Here is a 20,452-nt window from a genome sequence, read left to right as displayed (position 1 = left end):
GTTAAGTTGTTTATATCATTGTGCATAAGGTATTTATATCAGTGTGTACAAGGTGTTTATATCAGTGTGTTAATGTGCTTATATCAGTGTGTAGAAGGTGTTTATATCAGTGTGTTACAGTGTTTATATCAGTGTGTATAAGGTATTTATATCAGTATGTATAAAGTGTTTATACCAGTGTGTGAAGGTGTTTATATTAGTGTGTCTCAGGTGTTTATATCAGTGCGTTACAGTGTTTATATCAATGTGTATAAGGTGTTTATATCAATGTGTATAAGGTGTTTTTCGCAGTGTGTATGAGGTGTTTATATCAGTGTGTATGAGGTGTTTATATCAATGTGTATAAGGTGTTTCTATCAGTGTGTTTAAGGTGTTTATATCAGTGTGTTAATGTGCTTATATCAGTGTGTATAAGGTGTTTATATCAGTTTGTTAAGTTGTTTATATCATTGTGCATAAGGTATTTATATCAGTGTGTACAAGGTGTTTATATCAGTGTGTTAATGTGCTTATATCAGTGTGTATAAGGTGTTTATATCAGTGTGTTACAGTGTTTATATCAGTGTGTATAAGGTATTTATATCAGTATGTATAAAGTGTTTATACCAGTGTGTGAAGGTGTTTATATTAGTGTGTCTCAGGTGTTTATATCAGTGCGTTACAGTGTTTATATCAGTGTGTATGAAGTGTTTATATCAGCGTGTATAAGGTGTTTATTTCAGCGTGTATAAGGTGTTTATATCAGCGTGTATGAGGTGTTTCTATCAGCGTGTATCTGTTGTTTATATCAGTGTGTTAAGGTGTTTATATCAGTGTGTTTAAGGTGTTTGTTCAGGTGTTTATATCAGTGTGCATAAGGTATTGATATCAGTGTGGATAAGCTGTTTATATCAGTTTGTTAAGTTGCTTATATCATTGTGCATAAGGTATTTATATCAGTGTGTACAAGGTTTTTATATCAGTGTGTTAAGGTGTTTATATCTGTGTGTATAAGGTATTAATATCAGTGTGTTAAGGTGTTTCGATCAGTGTGTTAAGGTGTTTTCATCAGTGTGTATAATGTGTTTATATCAGTGTGTTAAGGTGTTTTCCAGGTATGTACAAGGTGTTTATATCAGTGTGTTAAGGTGTTTATATCTGTGTGTATAAGGTATTAATATCAGTGTGTTAAGGTGTTTCGATCAGTGTGTTAAGGTGTTTTCATCAGTGTGTATAATGTGTTTATATCAGTGTGTTAAGGTGTTTTCTAGGTGTGTATAAGGTGTTTATATCAGTGTATTAAGGTGTTTATATCTGTGTGTATGAGGTGTTTATATCGATGTGTATAACTGGTTTTTATCAGTGTGTTTAATGTGTTTATATCAGTGTGTATCAGGTGTTTATATCAGTGTCTATAAGCTGTTTATATCAGTGTGTATAAGGTGTTTATATCAGTGTTTTAAGGTGTTTATATCAGTGTGTTAAGGTGTTTATATCAGTGTATAAGGTGTTTATATCAGTGTTTTCCAGTGTTTATATCAGTGTGTATAAGGCATTTGTATCTGTGTGTTTGGGTGTTTATATCAGTGTGTTAAGGTGTTTGTATCAATGTTTATAAGGTGTTTTTATCAGTGTGTGACAGTGTTTATATCAGTGTGTATAAGGTAGTTATATCAGTGTGTTATGGTGTTTATATCAGTGTGTAAAGATGTTTATATCAGTGTGTTTTGCTGTTTATATCAGTCTGTTGAGGTGTTTATATCAGTGTGTATTAGGTATTTATATCAGTGCCTTCGGTGTTTATATCAGTGTGTTAAGGTGTTTATATCAGTGTTTATAAAGTGTTTACATCAGTGTGTTAAGGTTTCTTTATCAGTGTGTATAAGATATTTATATCAGTGTGTTAAGCTGTTTTTATTCGTGTGTATAAGGTGTTTATATCAGTGTGTTAATGTGTTTATATCAATGTGTATAAGTGGTTTTTATCAGTGTGTATAAGGTGTTTATATCAGTGTTTTCCAGTGCTGATATCAGTGTGTATAATGCATTTATCTCATTGTGTATCAGGTGTTCATATCAGTGTGTATAAGGTGTTTATATCAGTGTGTATAAGGTGCTTATATCAGTGTTTTTAGGTGTTTATATCAGTGTGTTAAGGTGTTTACATCAGTGTGTATGAGGTGTTTATATCAATGTGTATAAGGTGTTTTTCTCAGTGTGTATGAGGTGTTTATATCAGTGTGTATGAGGTGTTTATATCAATGTGTATGAGGTGTTTCTATCAGTGTGTTGAAGGTGTTTATATCAGTGTGTTAATGTGCTTATATCAGTGTGTATAAGGTGTTTATATCAGTGTGTTACAGTGTTTACATCAGTGTGTATAAGGTGTTTATATCAGTGTGTATTAGGTGTTTGTACCAGTTTGTTCAGGTGTTTATATCAGTGTGCATAAGGTATTGATATCAGTGTGCATGAGATGTTTGTATCAGTTTGTTCAGGTGTTTATATCAGTGTGCATAAGTTATTGATATCAATGTGGATAAGCTGTTTATATCAGTTCGTTAAGTTATTTATATCATTGTGCATATAGTATTTATATCAGTGTGTACAAGGTGTTTATATCAGTGTGTTACAGTGTTGATATCAGTGTGTATAAGATATTTATATCAGTGTGTTCGGGTGTTTATATCAGTTTGTTAAGGTGTTTATATCAATGTGTATAAGGTGTTTGTATCAGTGTGTATGTTGTGTTTATATCAATGTGTATTAGTGGTTTTTACCTGTGTGTTTAAAGGGTTTATATCAGTGTGTTACAGTGTTTATTTCAGTGTGTATGAGGTGTTTATATCAGTGTATTACAGTGTTTATTTCAGCGTGTATAAGGTATTTATATCAGTGTGTTAAGGTGTTTGCGTCAGTGTGTTATGTTGTTTATGTAAGTGTGTGTAAGGTATTTATATCAGTGTGTATAAGGTGTTTATATCAGTGTATTACAGTGTTTATTTCAGCGTGTATAAGGTATTTATATCAGTGTGTATGAGGTGTTTATATCAGTGTGTATAAGGTGTTTATATCAGTGTGTATAAAGTGTTTATATCAGCGTGTATAAGGTGTGTATTTCAGCGTGTATAAGGTGTTTATATCAGCGTGTATGAGGTGTTTCTATCAGTGTGTTAGGGTGTTTATATCAGTTTGTAAAGGTGTTTATTTCAGTGTGTATAAGGTGTTTATTTCAGCGTGTATAAGGTGTTTATATCAGCGTGTATAAGGTGTTTATATCAGCGTGTATGAGGTGTTTGTATCAGTGTGTTTTGGTGTTTATATCAGTCTGTTAAGGTGTTTATATCAGTGTGTTAAGGTTTCTTTATCAATGTGTATAAGATATTTATATCAGTGTGTTAAGCTGTTTTTATTCGTGTGTATAAGGTGTTTATATCAGTGTGTTAATGTGTTTATATCAATGTGTATAAGTGGTATTTATCAGTGTGTATAAGGTGTTTATATCAGTGTTTTCCAGTGCTGATATCAGTGTGTATAATGCATTTATATCATTGTGTATCAGGTATTTATATCAGTGTGTATAAGGTGTTTATATCAGTGTGTATAAGGTGTTTATATCAGTGTGTATCAGGTGTTTATATCAGTGTCTATAAGGTGTTTATATCAGTGTGTATAAGGTATTTATATCTGTGTGTTTGGGTGTTTATATCAGTGTGTTAAGGTGTTTGTATCAATGTTTATAAGATGTTTATATCAGTGTGTTAAGCTGTTTATTTTCATCTGTATAAGGTGTTTATATCAGTGTGTTAATGTGTTTATATCAGTGTGTTAAGGTGTTTATATCAGTGTGTGAAGTGTTTATACCAGTGTGTATAAGGTGTTTATATCAGTGTTTTCCAGTGTTTATATCAGTGTGTATAAGGCATTTATATCTGTGTGTTTGGATGTTTATATCAGTGTGTTAAGGTGTTTGTATCAATGTTTATAAGGTGTTTTTATCAGTGTGTTACAGTGTTTATATCAGTGTGTATAAGGCATTTATATCTGTGTTTTTGGGTGTTTATATCAGTGTGTTAAGGTGTTTGTATCAATGTTTATGAGGTGTTTTTATCAGTGTGTTACAGTGTTTATATCAGTGTGTTATGGTGTTTATATCAGTGTGTAAAGATGTTTATATCAGTGTGTTTTGGTGTTTATATTAGTCTGTTGAGGTGTTTATATCAGTGTGTATTAGGTATTTATATCAGTGCCTTCGGTGTTTATATCAGTGTGTTAAGGTGTTTATATCAGTGTTTATAAAGTGTTTACATCAGTGTGTTAAGGTTTCTTTATCAGTGTGTATAAGATATTTATATCAGTGTGTTAAGCTGTTTTTATTCGTGTGTATAAGGTGTTTATATCAGTGTGTTGATGTGTTTATATCAATGTGTATAAGTGGTTTTTATCAGTGTGTATAAGGTGTTTATATCAGTGTTTTCCAGTGCTGATATCAGTGTGTATAATGCATTTATATCATTGTGTATCAGGTGTTTATATCAGTGTGTATAAGTTGCTTATATCAGTGTTTTTAGGTGTTTATATCAGTGTGTTAAGGTGTTTACATCAGTGTGTATGAGGTGTTTATATCAATGTGTATAAGGTGTTCATATCAGTGTGTATGAGGTGGTTATATCAGTGTGTTTAAGGTGTTTCTATCAGTGTGTTTAAGGTGTTTATATCAGTGTGTTAATGTGCTTATATCAGTGTGTATAAGGTGTTTATATCAGTGTGTTACAGTGTTTACCTCAGTGTGTATAAGGTATTTATATCAGTATGTATAAAGTGTTTATACCAGTGTGTGAAGGTGTTTATATTCGTGTGTCTCAGGTGTTTATATCAGTGTGTTACAGTGTTTATATCAGTGTGTATGAAGTGTTTATATCAGCGTGTATGAAGTGTTTATATCAGCGTGTATAAGGTGTTTATTTCAGCGTGTATAAGGTGTTTATATCAGCGTGTATGAGGTGTTTCTATCAGCGTGTATCTGTTGTTTATATCAGTGTGTTAAGGTGTTTATATCAGTGTGTTTAAGGTGTTTATATCAGTGTGTTAATGTGCTTATATCAGTGTGTATAAGGTGTTTATATCAGTGTGTTACAGTGTTTACCTCAGTGTGTATAAGGTATTTATATCAGTATGTATAAAGTGTTTATACCAGTGTGTGAAGGTGTTTATATTCGTGTGTCTCAGGTGTTTATATCAGTGTGTTACAGTGTTTATATCAGTGTGTATGAAGTGTTTATATCAGCGTGTATGAAGTGTTTATATCAGCGTGTATAAGGTGTTTATTTCAGCGTGTATAAGGTGTTTATATCAGCGTGTATGAGGTGTTTCTATCAGCGTGTATCTGTTGTTTATATCAGTGTGTTAAGGTGTTTATATCAGTGTGTTTAAGGTGTTTATATCAGTGTGTTACGCTGTTTATATCAGTGTGTATAAGGTGTTTATATCAGTGTGTTACAGTGTTTATGTCCGTGTGTATAAGGTATTTATATCAGTGTGTCTAAGGTGTTTATATCGGTGTGTAAGGTGTTCATATCAGTGTGTTGACGTGTTTATATCGGTGTGTATACGGTGTTTATATCAGTGTGTTAAAATGTTTATATCTGTGTGTATGAGGTATTTATATGAATGTGTGTAAGGTGTTTCAATAGTGTGTTTTGGTGTTTATATCAGTGTGTATAAGATGTTTATTTCAGTGTGTTACAGTGTTTATATTAGTGTGTATAAGATATTTGTATCTGTGAGTATTACGTATTTATATCAGTGTGTATAAGGTGTTTATATCAGTGTGTTAAGATGTTTTTTCACTGTGTGTAAGGTGTTTATATCAGTGTGTATAAGATGTTTATATCAGTGTGTTAAAGTGTTTTTTCACTGTGTATAAGGTGTTTATATCAGTGTGTTAAGATGTTTATATCAGTGTGTTAAGATGTTTATATCAGTGTGTTAAAATGTTTATATCAGTGTGTATATGGTGTTTATATCAGTGTGTAAAAGTTTTTTCGATCAGTGTTAAGATGTTTATATCAGTGTGTTCAGGTGTTTATATCGGTGTGTTTAAGATGTTTATATCAGTGTGTTCAGGTGTTTATATCGGTGTGTTTAAGATGTTTATATCAGTGTGTATCAGGTGTTTGTATCAGTGTGTTATATCTTTATATTTGTGTGTTTCGGTGTTTAAATCAGCTTGTTGGGGTGCTTGTATGAATGTTCAAAGGCTTTCATATCAGTGTGTTCAGAAGTTTATATCAGCATGTTGGGATCATGTTAAGATCATATCAGTGTCTTAAAGTTTTTATATTCGTGTGTTAAGATGTTTATATTAGTTTGTTGGGGTGGTTTTTTTCAATGTGTTAAGATATTTATCTCAGTGTGCGTTAAGATGTTTATACCTACGTTTTATGGTGTTTACATACAATTACATAGAATGCACAGCACAGAAACAGGCCATTCGGCCCAACAGGTCCATGCCTGAGTTTATGCTCCTCACGAGCCTCCTCGCTCCCTATTTCATCTAACCCTGTGAGCATAACCTTCTATTCCTTTCTCCATCATGTGTTTATTTGGCTTCACCTTAAATGCATCTATGCTATTCACCTCAACTACTCCTTATGATAGCAAATTCCACATTCTAACGACTCTCTGGGTGAAGACCTTTCTCCTGAATTCCCTATTGTATTTATTAGTGACTATCTTATATTTATGGCTCCTCGTTCTGGTCTCTCCCACAAGTGGAACCATCTTCTCCACGTCTACCCTATCAAACCCTGTCATAATCTTAAAGACCTCAATCAGGTCATTCCCTCAGTCTTCTCTATTCTCGAGAAAAGAGCCCCAGCCTGTTCAGTCTTTCCTGATAGGTATAACCTCTCAGTTCTGGTATCATCCTAGTAAATTTTTTTTGCACCTTCTCCAGTGCCTCTATATCGTCCTTATAATATGGAGACCAGAACTGTTCCCAGTACTCCAAGTGTGGTCTAACCAAGGTTCTGTACAAGTTTAACATAACTTCTCTGCTTTTCAGTTCTCTCCCTCTGGACATGAACTCCAGTGCTTGGTTTGCTTTTTTCTATGGCTTTATTAACCTGTTCGCTGCTTTTAGTGATTTTTGTGTCTGTACCCCCAGATCCCTCTGCTCCTCTACCCCATTTAGACTCTTATTATCCAAGAAGTGTGTGGCCTCCTTATTCTTCCGACCAAAATATAATACCTCACACTTACCTATATTGAAATTCAGTTGCCAATTACATGCCCATTCTGCAAGTTTATTAATTCCTGTATTTTGTCGCAGTCCTCCTCAGTATTAATTATAGCTCCCCAATTTGGTGTCATCTGCAAATTTTGAAATTGTACTTTTGATTCCTGAGTCCAAACTGTAAATGGTGAACAACGGTGGTCCCAGCACAGATCCTTGTGGAACATCACTTCCCACCTTTTGCCAGTCTGAGTAACTACCTTTAACCCCTACACTCTGTTTTCTGTTTTGTAGCCTGCTTGCTACCTATTCTGCTACTTACATCTGTGTGTTAAGGTGTTTAAATCAATTTGTTAGGATGCTTATACCAATGTGTTATGTTGTTTGTATCAGTGTGTTAAGGTGTTTATGTTAATATGTTAGGTGTTTATACCAATGTGTTAAGGTGTTTATATCTGTGTGTTAGACTGTTTAAATTAGCGTGTTAAGGTCTTCATATCAGTGTCTGAATATGTTCATATCAGTGTGTTAAGATGTTTCGATCAGTGTGTTAAGATGTTTCGATCAGTGTGTTAAGATGTTTATATCAGTGTGTTAAAATGTTTATTTCAGTGTGTTAAGGTGTTTATATCAGTGTGTTAAGATGTTTCGATCGGTGTGTTAAGGTGATTATATCAGTGTGTTAAGGTGATTATATCAGTGTGTTAAGTTTTTTATTTTATTGTATCAAGATATTTATGTCAGTTCAAAAAATGTTTCTATCAGTGTGTTAAGTTATTTATATAAGTGTGTGAGGCTGTTTATATCAGTGTTAAGGTGTTTATATGAGTGTGTGAGTCCATTTATATCATTGAATTAAGATGTTCATATCAGTCTGTTAAGGTGTTTATATCGGTGTGTTACTGTGTTTACATTGGTGTCTCACTGTGTTTGAACTTGTGGTTGTGTCTGCGTTGGCATCTCACTGTGTTTTAGTGTGTGTGTGTATATTTGTGTGTTGTCTTTACTATATTTTGAGTGTGTGTGTTAGCATCTCATTGTGAGTGTGGGACACACATGCATCATAATATTCGTATGCTCGTGTTTCACTATGTTTAATTTTGTGTCGGTGTGCTGCTCATTACTGTGTTTTGAGTGTGTGTATTAGCATCTCACTGTGAGTGTACACGTGTGTTAGTGTATACATGTGTGAGTGTGCATGTATGTGTGCATGTCTGCATGTGTATGTGTGCGCGTGTATAGGTGTGAGTGTGTGCATGTGTAGGTGTGCTCATGTGTAAGTGTGCATATATGTAAGTGTTTGTGTAAATGTGCATGTGGTGTTTTTTTGTCATAGGAGGCACATCCAACAACCCCCCCAGTGAGACACCAACTATGTTAAATCCCCATCTTTTGGCATCACAAAGTCAGACTCATTCTGCCCAAGATCTAGAGAACTGGGTAGGAGTAATGCCAAGCTGCCCTTAAAGTGTCCTGGAAAGGAGTGGATCTATCCCTGCTCGCCCACGGGGCAATGAAGTAGCAGCAACTGTGGGCACTGCCACCTGGGTGCTGGAGGATAGTGGATGCAATAAGGATTTTTTGAAGAAAAGAAAAATGAACACACTCACTCACACTCAGACTCACACACACTCACACTTTCACATACACACTCACTCACACTCAGACTCACACACACTCACACTCAGAATCACACACACTCACACTCTCTCTTTCACACACACACTCACTCACACTCTCTTTCACACACACTCACTCACACACACACTCTCTCTTTCACACACACACATTCACTCACACTCTCTTTCATACACACTCACTCACACTCAGAATCACACACACTCACACTCTCTCTTTCACATACACACTCACTCACACTCAGACTCACACACACTCACACTCTCTCTTTCACACACACTCACTCACACTCTCTTTCACACACACTCACTCACACTCAGACTCACACACTCACTCACACTCAGACTCACACACACTCACACTCTCTCTTTCACACTCTCTTTCACACACACTCACTCACACTCTCTTTCACACACACTCACTCACACACACTCACACTCTCTCTTTCACACACACACACACTCACTCACACTCTTTCACACACACTCACTCACACTCAGACTCACATACACTCACACTCTCTTTCACATACACACACACTCAGACTCACACACACTCACACTCTCTCTTTCACATACACACTCACTCAGACTCACACACACTCACACTCTCTCTTTCACACACACTCACACTCAGAATCACACACACTCACACTCTCTCTTTCACACACACACTCACTCACTCTCTTTCACACACACTCACTCACACTCAGACTCACACACACTCACACTCTTTCACACACACACTCACTCGCACTCTCTTTCACACTCACTCACACTCAGACTCACATACACTCACACTCTCTTTCACATACACACTCACTCACACTCACAAACACTCACGCTCTCTCTTTCACATACACACTCACTCACACACACTCACTGTCTCACATACACACTCACTCACACACACTCACACACTCTCACATGCATTCACTCTCACACACACTCACACTCATTCTCTCTCTCACACACACACTCACTCTCTCACACACGCACAGACTCACGCTCTGTCTCTCACACACACACACAGACTCACACACACTTGCACTCTCTCCAACACACACACACTCTCACACACACAGACTTATGCTTTCTCACATACACTCACACACAGACTCACACACACTCACACTCTCTCTCACACACACTCACTCACATGCATTCACTCTCTAACACACACTCACTCTCTCTCTCACACACACACACACACTCTCACACACACTTTCTCTCACACATGCACTCTCTCTCACACACACACTCTCACAGACTCACACACACTTTCTCTCACACATGCACTCACTCTCTCTCACACACACACACACTCACAGACTCACACACACTTTCTCTCACACATGCACTCTCTCTCACACACACACACACTCTCACAGACTCACACACACTTGCACTCTCTCCAACACACACACACTCTCACACACACAGACTTATGCTTTCTCACATACACTCACACACAGACTCACACACACTCACACTCTCTCTCACACACACTCACTCACATGCATTCACTCTCTAACACACACTCACTCTCTCACACACACACACACACTCTCACACACACTTTCTCTCACACATGCACTCACTCTCTCTCACACACACACTCTCACAGACTCACACACACTTTCTCTCACACATGCACTCTCTCTCACACACACACACACTCTCACAGACTCACACACACTTTCTCTCACACATGCACTCTCTCTCACACACACACACACTCTCACAGACTCACACACACTTTCTCTCACACATGCACTCACTCTCTCTCATACACACACTCACGCTCTTACACACACACTCAAGCTCTCTCTCACACACTCACACACACATTCACACTCCATCACACATTCACAGTCTCTCTCACACTCACACATACACACACAATTACTCACACATTCAGAGATACACACACACATTCATTCACACAAACTCACTCATACACACACACTCAAACATGTACACACCCACAATCTTACATACACACACTCATACATATACTCACACACATTCACATTATACACACCCACGCTCTCACACACACACTCACTCACATATGAACACTCACTCACTAACACACACAGAGCTGGGGTCATGCTGAACTGGCACACTGTCCTGTCCCAGCCTGGCCCTACTCTCCCTCTCCACCCCCCCCCCCCCTTTCCTGGTCTCGATAGTGTTAATTCCTTGTGTTGTGTAGTTAATCCGCTGGTGGATTGACTGTGCACGTCCTATGAATGCGTTAACCATTATCTGCGACTACCCCTGACCATCTGCTGTTGTAGGAAATTCAAAACCCTTGAGATCTACTTATATCCACATCGTAAACGAGAAAAGATGTTTTAATTAAGGGAAATCAGGTTAACTTAGCTCTAATTTACAAGCCGTCTGCTTAATGAATTGTCTGCTGCTCCTCTCTTTGTAGATAGTAAATCTTAAGATCTCATCCGCCACAAAACCAGCCAATAATTAGCTAAGCAGGACTTGCAATAGCAACTCCAATTTCCTCTAATAGTTTTAGCTAAAGCTATACTGGTCACTTGCTTATACAAATTGCCAATTAAATTTGATTGATTTAATGAAAGGGAAATTTATTTTCACTTAACTTATTCCAATTTCTGCCTTTGCCTCCCACCTCCACCTGAGTTCCTGGATGTCTCTCTTCCCTCTCCACTCCCACCCCCCCAAGCTCTTTGTTTGTATGTATTGGCTGGGTTTATTAAAATTATAATCTGATTCCCCCCTCCCTCCTCTCTATAATAGTGTAAGCCGCAGGACGGAATCAGCTCTTACCTGGTTACACTTTTGTTTTCAAATAGATTAAAAAAATCATTCACAAAACCCTCTCCACCCAATCTCCTCTCAAATGGTTTAATTTCGTCCATTATCCATCTGGTTGTATCGTTCAAACGATTTTAATTTTGTGAAGCAGAAAAGGGATGCTCCTTTCTCGACAAGTGGCAAAGTTACCCAGTGGGTGCAGGCGGTGATAGGAATCGTTCAGAGTTAATCGGGCCGAAACAGTCAAATGCTGCAAAGCGAAAAGATCTGCTTCGAACCTTTCTGTTGCGTGACTCTACAAAGTGCAGTCGGATCTAATCTCCACAATCAAAACTGGACGCGTGTTCGGGAGGGAAGGGGGGCTTGAGGAAGAGAGGAGCCCCGCAGTAAATAAAGAATAAATGACGGGCACGTTGGTGCAGAGTGCACTGTGTCAGCTGCTGAGAGCTGCCTTTGGTTAGATGGCGGGATCTGAGCTGGGCCTCGGAACCCTGAATAAAACCCTCACTTTCGCTCCAAGTCACAGCTCATTTATTTACCTGGACTAAGGGTTGCCAACCCCTCCAGGATTGCCCTGGAGCCTCCAGGAATTGAAGATTAATCTCCAGGACACTGCTGGGAACAAAAACCAGGGAGAAAAATCATAGGGCCATTAAAAAAATGGTGGGTTTTTTTTTCTTTTTCTTTGAACACTTTCATTTATTAGTTATGAAAGTATTGGAGATGGAGGGGAAAAAAAGCTGTTTCACTAATAGTCAAGATTAATCCAATCGGGTAATAAAGAATCTGTTCCCTTTCCAATTGGCTGTGGGAAGGCCGTGGCGCCTGGAGGATGGACCAATGGCAGGAGTTCGAGGAGGGAGGTCATGTGATGAAACCTCCAGGAATACACAAACCAGAGTTGGCAACGCTGCCCTGGACACAGGAAGGATCTACCGTTTAACGATTATCGAGCTGCGCTGTGGGCGGCCAAATCTCTCTTCCATTTGATGGCGGTTTGATCCAGTATTTTTAATCTTCAGGTCGGTTAATAATCTGAGGCAGGTAGGTGGATGGCTCCCCCTCCTCTCCCCGACCCCCCCCCCAAACAACCAACACTGGGTCCTTGTATTGCGTGCGCCGTCTTCTCTAAAATTGTCGCCCACAGAATTCTGAGAGATGCTCCCAATGAAGGGACAGGAAACTTCTGAGCATGTCTGGCCTCCAGTGGAAGGACTGTCTTGTGGCGACGCCATGTGGCGAGTGTCGGAACTGCAAGCGACGAGGAATTGTCCTAAACTTTACCTCCGAATTCTTCCTTCCGTTTGTACTGGTGGTGTACAGGAAATCAAGCACGATAGGCATGAATAAGGAAGACCAATGGGGTTCACCATTCAGGGAACAACAAAAAAACAATACTTTTCCCCCCCTCCCCCCGCCCAATCCCCGCCAACACAACACACAACACGCTCTGAAAATATTGCAAAGGTTTTAGCCTCCATCACCTGACTCAACTCCATTCCAAAGGGTAGCTTTTCTCAATCGTGCCTTCCCGTGCTTTGCCCACTGGCACTGCGTGCCGTGAAATCGCCCATGCGCAGTCCACAATTTCCCACCCGTCACGCAGTACCGAGAGAGTGCTGCACTGTCTGAGGCACCGCCCCTTCGGATGAAATGCCCCCTCCGTCCTCTCGGGTGGACATAAAAGGTCTCACGGCCACTATTTCGAAGAAGAGCGGAGGAGTTCTCCCCGGTGTCCTGGTCAATATTTATCCCTCAACCAATATCACTAAAAACTAGAACTAGGGGGCATAATCTTAGAATAAGGGGCTGCTCTTTCAAAACTGAGATGAGGAGAAACTTCTTCACTCAGAGGGTGGTAGGTCTGTGGAATTTGCTGCCCCAGGAAGCTGTGGAAGCTACATCATTAGATAAATTTAAAACAGAAATAGACAGTTTCCTAGAAGTAAAGGGAATTAGGGGTTATGGGGAGCGGGCAGGAAATTGGACATGAAGCTGAGTTCGGATCGGTCAATGCCCTGTGGGTGGCGGAGAGGGCCCAGGGGCTATGTGGCCGGGTCCTGCTCCGACTTCTTGTGTTCTTTAGATTTGTGGTTGGGATCAGATCAGCCATGATCTTATTGAATGGCGGAGCAGGCTCGAGGGGCCGATTGGCCTACTCCTGCTCCAATTTCTTATGTTCTTATGTTCTTATGTAAAACAGATGATCTGGTTATTATCACATTGCTGTTTGTGGGATCTTGCTGTGCACAAAATTGGCTGCCACGTTTCCTACACTACAACAGCAACTGCACTTTAAAAATAATTCATTGGCTGTAAAAGGTTTTGGGACGTCCTGAGGTCGTGAAAGGCGCTATATAAATGCAAGCCCTCCCTTTTTTGGTGCTCAGGGAGATTATTCATCCAACTTAGAGATCTGTTTTATTGCCTGTAACTAATTTTCTCCCTTCTTCCCCTAAAGGTGATGACTCCTTGCTGGAATACAGTTCTACATGTGCCGGACTGCCCTGAGGTATCGTGCCCCCAAGTCACCAGTCTTCTTGCATGAGGCAGTGAGTGAGAGCAGGCTATTCAACTGCAAAACACATCACAGCCAAGTCGGGCACATTGCACACCTGGTATCCCACACTGGATAACAGTTAGGGTTTCTTCACACCCCAGTGCAGACTAGCCAAGGCCAATTGTTGCATCCCTATCACTCGAGGCATCAGCGAGCTCAATGCAAAGCACAGGAACTGGAGGAGGCCGTTCAGCCCCTCGAGCTTGTTCCGCCATTCAATCAGATCATGGCTGATCTGCACCTCAGCTCCATTTACCCGCCTTAGCTCCAGATGCCTTGATACCCTAACCCAACAAAAATCTATCGATCTCAGTCTTGAAAGCTTCAATTGATCCACAGCCTCGGCAGGGGGTGGGGGGGAAGGGGAAGAGAGTTCCTGATTGCTACTACTCTTTGTGTGAAGAAGTGCTTTTTGATTTTGCTCCTCAATGGCCTAGCTCTTTTGTACAAAAGCAAAATACTGCGGATGCTGGAAATCTGAAATAAATACAGTAAATGCTGGAAACACTCAGCAGGTCAGGCAGCATCTGGGGAGAGAGAAAGAGAGTTGACGTCTCAGGTCGATGACCGTTCATCAGAACTGGAAGAAGTTAGAGATTTAACAGTTTTTAAGCAAGTACAGAACCAGGGGAAAGGGTGGGGATGGGGGGGTGATACAAAATAGGAAGGTCTGTGATGGGGTTGAGGGAGGGAGTGATTAAATGACAAAAGAGAGGTTGGTGCAAGGCAAAAGGAGGGTGGTAATGGGACAAAAGATGGATCCAGAGGAGGTGTAAGTGACAACAGCAGAACCATCACCAGCACCTGCTGTCTGAGAAAATGGGAGCAGTGGTTACAATCTGAAGTGATTAAGCTCAATGTTGAGTCCGGAAGGTTGCAAAGTGCCCAATGGAAAGATGAGGTGCTGTTCCTCGAGCTTCATTTGAACAGCGTTGGAGGCCGAGGACAGAGAGGTCAGAGTGGGAGTGGGACGGACTCAAACACAAGGCAGAGTTAGTTTGAAAAGCAGTGGTTGAAAGGCAGATGTTTCCTCTCTGGGTCTTCATTGTCCAGAATTATCAAGCAGCCAACCCCAAAAACCATGCGAGTCACTTGAAGAAACTGGACGGTGGTCACTCTGGGCAAAACCACACTTGTGAACTGACAGTGCGAGAGAATCACGAGTACACAACTATCCTATTGAATGGTTGGCCAATCCTAGTGAGAAGTTAGCATCCAATTTTCACACATATAACTCTGGTCGGTTGTTATGGTAAAAATTAATGCCGTCGCCTGAATTAACAATGCCGTTTCAGTCTTTCTTTCGTATTCATTTCTCTCCCACCTGTCCTTTTTTCTCTCCCCCCTCCATCTGTGTCCCAATATTTCTGTGCCTTTATGCAATTTTTCTCCTTGACTTTCACACATTCATCAACACCTCTTCAAATCGACATTTCTGCCACTCTCCAGGAAGTGCAGTGTGCTATTATCTTCTGTTCAATTAGCTCACTGCAGTTTCAGCTTAATTGCACAAAAGGCTGAAATTTGATCTGCACTTGAGTGAATTCACACCCTCACCGGTCTCAGTATCTTTTTTATACACACTCCTTGTCATTCGCTCTCACCTCCCCTCCACCCGTTCCTCCTTTTTCTCTGTACTGCACTCTTGTTTCTTTCCCTCCCACTATCTGTTCTTGTTCACCTCCCACTGTTTCTCTCCATATTCTCTTTCCTCCTCCCACTCTATTTTATCCCTCTCACTGTTTCCATGGAGTGGAGATGCCGGTGATGGACTGGGGTCACATTTACCTGAGGAAGGAGGAAGCCTCCGATAGCTTGTAGATTTCAAATAAAATCGTTGGACTATAAATTGGTGTTGTAAAATTGTTTACATTTGTTTCCACGGAGTGAGCCTTTTGGCTCAGTGCTTAGCATTCCCGCCTCGGAGTCAGAAAGTTCAGGGTTCGAACTCCGCTCCAGGCAGTCCCAGCGCGTGGAGACTGGGGTTCTGGCTCTGAATTCTGGGTTGATATCCAGCAGGGTTCTCGTGTCTGGTGGGTGTGGGTGGCCCCCCTTTTGATCATATGGGTTGTGGGAGCCCATAAAATCCTCCCACCTAACGGACTAACCATCCTAGCGGCTGGTATAAAGGTTGATACGGCCATGGAAGGAGTGGTCACGTCACGGGCTGTCAGACTGTTAATCAGCCTGCAAATCCTTCCACTACTTCACACTGTTCTCCAACGATGCCTCTCTACAGCCATAAGAAGATATGAAACTAGTTCCGTTTTCTCTGTCTTTGCATGACCCTCTTTATGCCTGCTCATCAGTCTCTCCGCTGTTCAACCAGGTGCGGCACTTGCCTTGCGTTCAACGTCTTTTTCTAATCATGTGTCTGTTTATTAGTGCGTCCTAGAATTGTGCTTTAATACCGTTGCATTAAATTGTCAAACATTTCATGGTAGCATATGATCTCAACAACAACTATTTGCATTTATATAGCACCTTTAACGTAGTAAAATGTCCCAAGGCACCTTACAGAAGCGTTACCAAAGCCACATAAGGAGATATTAGGACAGGTGACCAAAAGCTTAGACAAAGAGGTAGGTTTTAAGGAGCGTCTTAAAGGAGGAGAGAGAGGTCAAGAGGCGGAGAGGTTTAGGGAGGGAATTCCAGAGCTTAGGGTCTAGGCAGCTGAAGGCACAGCCGCCAATGGTGAAACGATTAAAATTGGGGATATGCAAGAAGTAAGAATTGGAGGAGCGCAGAGTTCTCGGAGGGTTGTAGGGCTGGAGGAGGTTACCAGATAGGGAAGGGCGAGGCCATGGAGGGATTTGAACACAAGGATGAGAATTTTAAAATAGAGGCCTTGCTGGACCGGGAGCTAATGTAGGTCAGCAAGCACAGGGGGTGATGGGTGAACTGGACTTGGTGCGAGTTAGGATACGGGGGGCAGAGTTTTGGATGAGCTCAAGTTTATGGAGGGTGGAAGATGGGAGGCCGGCCAGGAGAGAATTGGAATAGTCCAGGCTAGAGGTAACAAAGGCATGAATGAGGGTTTCAGCAGCAGATGAGCTGAGGCAGGGTGGAGACAGGCGATGTTACAGAGGTGGAAGTAGGCAGCCTTGGTGATGGAGCAGATATGTGGTCGGAAGCTCATCTCAGGGTCAAATAGGACGCTAAGTTTGCGAACCGTCTGGTTCAGCCTCAGACAGTAGCCAAGGAGAGGGATGGAGTCGGTGACTAGGGAACGGAGATTGCGGCAGGAAACAAAGACAATGGCTTCAGTCTTCCTAATATTTAGTTGGAGGAAATTTTTGCTCAGCCAGTACTGGATGTCGATCATGAAAAAACATCCTTTACATTTCCAGCCGATTGATATTGCTCAGGAATATTGCTGTAGCTTAACAGAACTCTTTAAAGCCCGATGAATATATTTTCCTTTATGTATCAAATTAAAGGAGAAAATCTTTCATTGGACTGTAATTGTGTGGCAGTAAACTACTGAGCAGCAACATCAGGAAGTGGACAGGCTGGGTTTGAATCTATTTCAGGGGGATATTTAGTGTAGGTCAGTGCTGCCCCCTACAGGTTAACTGGGTGACTGTATTGTCAATCTTGTAGTTTGCTGATACCCTCCACAGCAGTGGTGTCCAACCTGCGACCCGAGACCTCGCACTTTGACCCTCAAATCCCAGGCAACTCAGACCTGGCCTTTGGAAACTGCTGTTTGCACTGCTGTTGCCTCATTGTTGGATACGTCCTAACTCAGAGCCCCCAAGATCTGTTAGATCAGCAACTGGAGATCTGGAAAAAAAAACTTGCATTTAATCAGCACCTTTCACATCCCAGAATACTTCACAACCAAAGAATTACTATAGAAGTGTAGTTACTATTGTTAAGTAGGCAAATGCGGCAATCAATCAGCACTCAGCAAGATCCCACAACTGAGATAAACGACTAGTTAATCTGTTTTTGGTAGTGTTGAATAAATGTTGGTCAGGACTGCTCCCCTGCTCTTCAAACAGTGCCATGGGATCTTTTCCAACCACAGGCAGACCTTTAAAGCCTCACCCAAAAGACAGCACCTCCGACAGTGCAGCACTCCCTCAGTACCGCACTGAAGCGTCAGCCTAGATTGTGTGGTTAAATCCTGGAAAGGGACTTGAACCGACAATTTTCTAAAAGGTTCGTGTGTAGCTGTATCAGTGTCACAGTTTGGTGATGGTCCCTACAGGATTTATGTGTAACTGCATGGGTGTCACAGTTTGATGATGGTCCCTACAAATTCATGTGTATCTATATCAGTGTCACAGTTTGGAGATGGTCCCCACAGGTTCAGTCACCCTTTAATACATAAACACTTCCTCGCCTGGATCAATTCCTGATCCACAGATCCCAATTTTAAATTCTGCTTTCAAGTGGTTGGCTGTCAAATCAATGAGCCTGTAAATGAACTATCACCATTCACTATTTTAAAACTCAACATGCTAAAGTAAGAAATTCCAAGTTATTTTTGCAGGCTTAACATTAGAATAAATTCCCTTGGAATAAAGGTAAATGGTTACACTAATGCAGTATTAATAACGGGTGTTCTTTCTGAAGAGTTCACACAGTTAATTGTGCTGGGTGTGTATGCTACTTTAATGCTGAACATTTTTCAGCATGTTTCCAATGTGCATTCGTTCTGTAATTAATTTGAGAATGTTGATGTTTGTTCCCACGGTTACTACTTGGTTACACCCCCTGCAAGTACATCATCTTACTGTAACTGGCAACACTGCAGATTGCTGAGGACCCCTACAGGCTTAATGTGTTACTGAACACCCAACCCATCTTAAGACCATAAGAAATAGGAGCAGGAGTAGGCCATACGGCCTCTCGAGCCTGTCCGCCATTCAATCAGATCATGGCCTTAACTCAACTTTCCCGCCCGATCCCCACATCCCTTGATTCCCCGAGAGTCCAAAAATCTATCCATCTCAGTCTTGAATATACTCAATGACTCAGCATCCACAGCCCTCTGGGGTAGAGAATTCTAAAGATTCACAACCCTCTGTATGAAGAAATTCCTCCTCATCTCAGTCTTGAATGGCCAACTCCTTATCCTGAGACTATGGCCTCAAGCTCCGGAGACTCTAGCCGGGGAACAACCTCTCAGCAGCTACCCTGTCAAGCCCCCTCAGAATCTTATACGTTTCAATGAGATCACCTCTCATTCTTCTAAACTCCAGAGAGCATAGGCCCATTTTACTCTACCTCATCTCATAGGTCAACCATCTCATCCCATCTTGTTTTGCTGTGTCTAGTGATTTCCAAAATTAAATCCAAATTCCAAAGTCAGATGTTTGAAATTGAAGTCCATTTCCCCCCATGTTGCTGAAGCATTTATTGCTAAGGCTTTCAACAAAATCAACAGGCCCTGATTCAGGATTGTAACAGGACGGCCACAGATGATTCAAGAGAACATGACCTCACACTTAGAAGGGTGAAAAGACAATTTATATTTAACTACTTTATACAGAGGGTGGTGAATATATGGAATGGGCTATCAAGGGAGTCAGTGGGGGCTGATTGTATCAGCAGTGGCTCAGTGGGTATCGCTCTTGCTGAAGGTTGTGGGTTCATAACCCACTCTAGAATTGAGCACATAATCTAGGCTGTCACTTCAGTGCAGAACCAAGGGAGTGCTGCACTGTCAGAGGTGCTGTCTTTCGGATGAGACGTTAAACTGAGGTTTTCCCGCTCAGGTGAAACATCCCATGACCACCATTTCAAAGAGCTGAGGGGTTCACCCCAGTGTCCTGGCCAACATTTATCCCTCAACCAACATCAGTGAAACAGATTATCTGGTCATTTATCTCATTGCTGTTTGTGGGACCTTTCTGTGCACAAACTGACTGCCGTGTTTCCTACATTACAAGAGTGACTACACTTCAAAAAGTAATGCACTGGCTGTAAAGTGCTTTGGATCATCCTGAGATTGGAAAGGCACTATATAAATGCAAGTCTTTTTTTCATTCTTTTCAAATTCAAGACAGTTGGATAAGTACTTGGTGAACAATTTGATAAGAGTATGAAAGCTACTGTGGAATATGATATTTCCTAGATACAGTTATCAGCCAAATGGACAGCAGTGGTAATTTGTGGTCCTGTACATTGTTTGTATCATCCCACACCCTGCCTCATCCTGTTTGTTTGCTTTTAAACTAGGCAAACGGTGACAACCTGACCTGTTTAATCATATCTAACCAAACTTTG

Source organism: Heptranchias perlo, chromosome 22 (assembly GCF_035084215.1).
Source record: "Heptranchias perlo isolate sHepPer1 chromosome 22, sHepPer1.hap1, whole genome shotgun sequence".
In the NCBI taxonomy this organism is placed as follows: Eukaryota; Metazoa; Chordata; class Chondrichthyes; order Hexanchiformes; family Hexanchidae; genus Heptranchias; species Heptranchias perlo.
The sequence above is the reverse complement of the archived record's forward strand: the minus strand, read 5'-3'. Positions refer to the sequence as shown.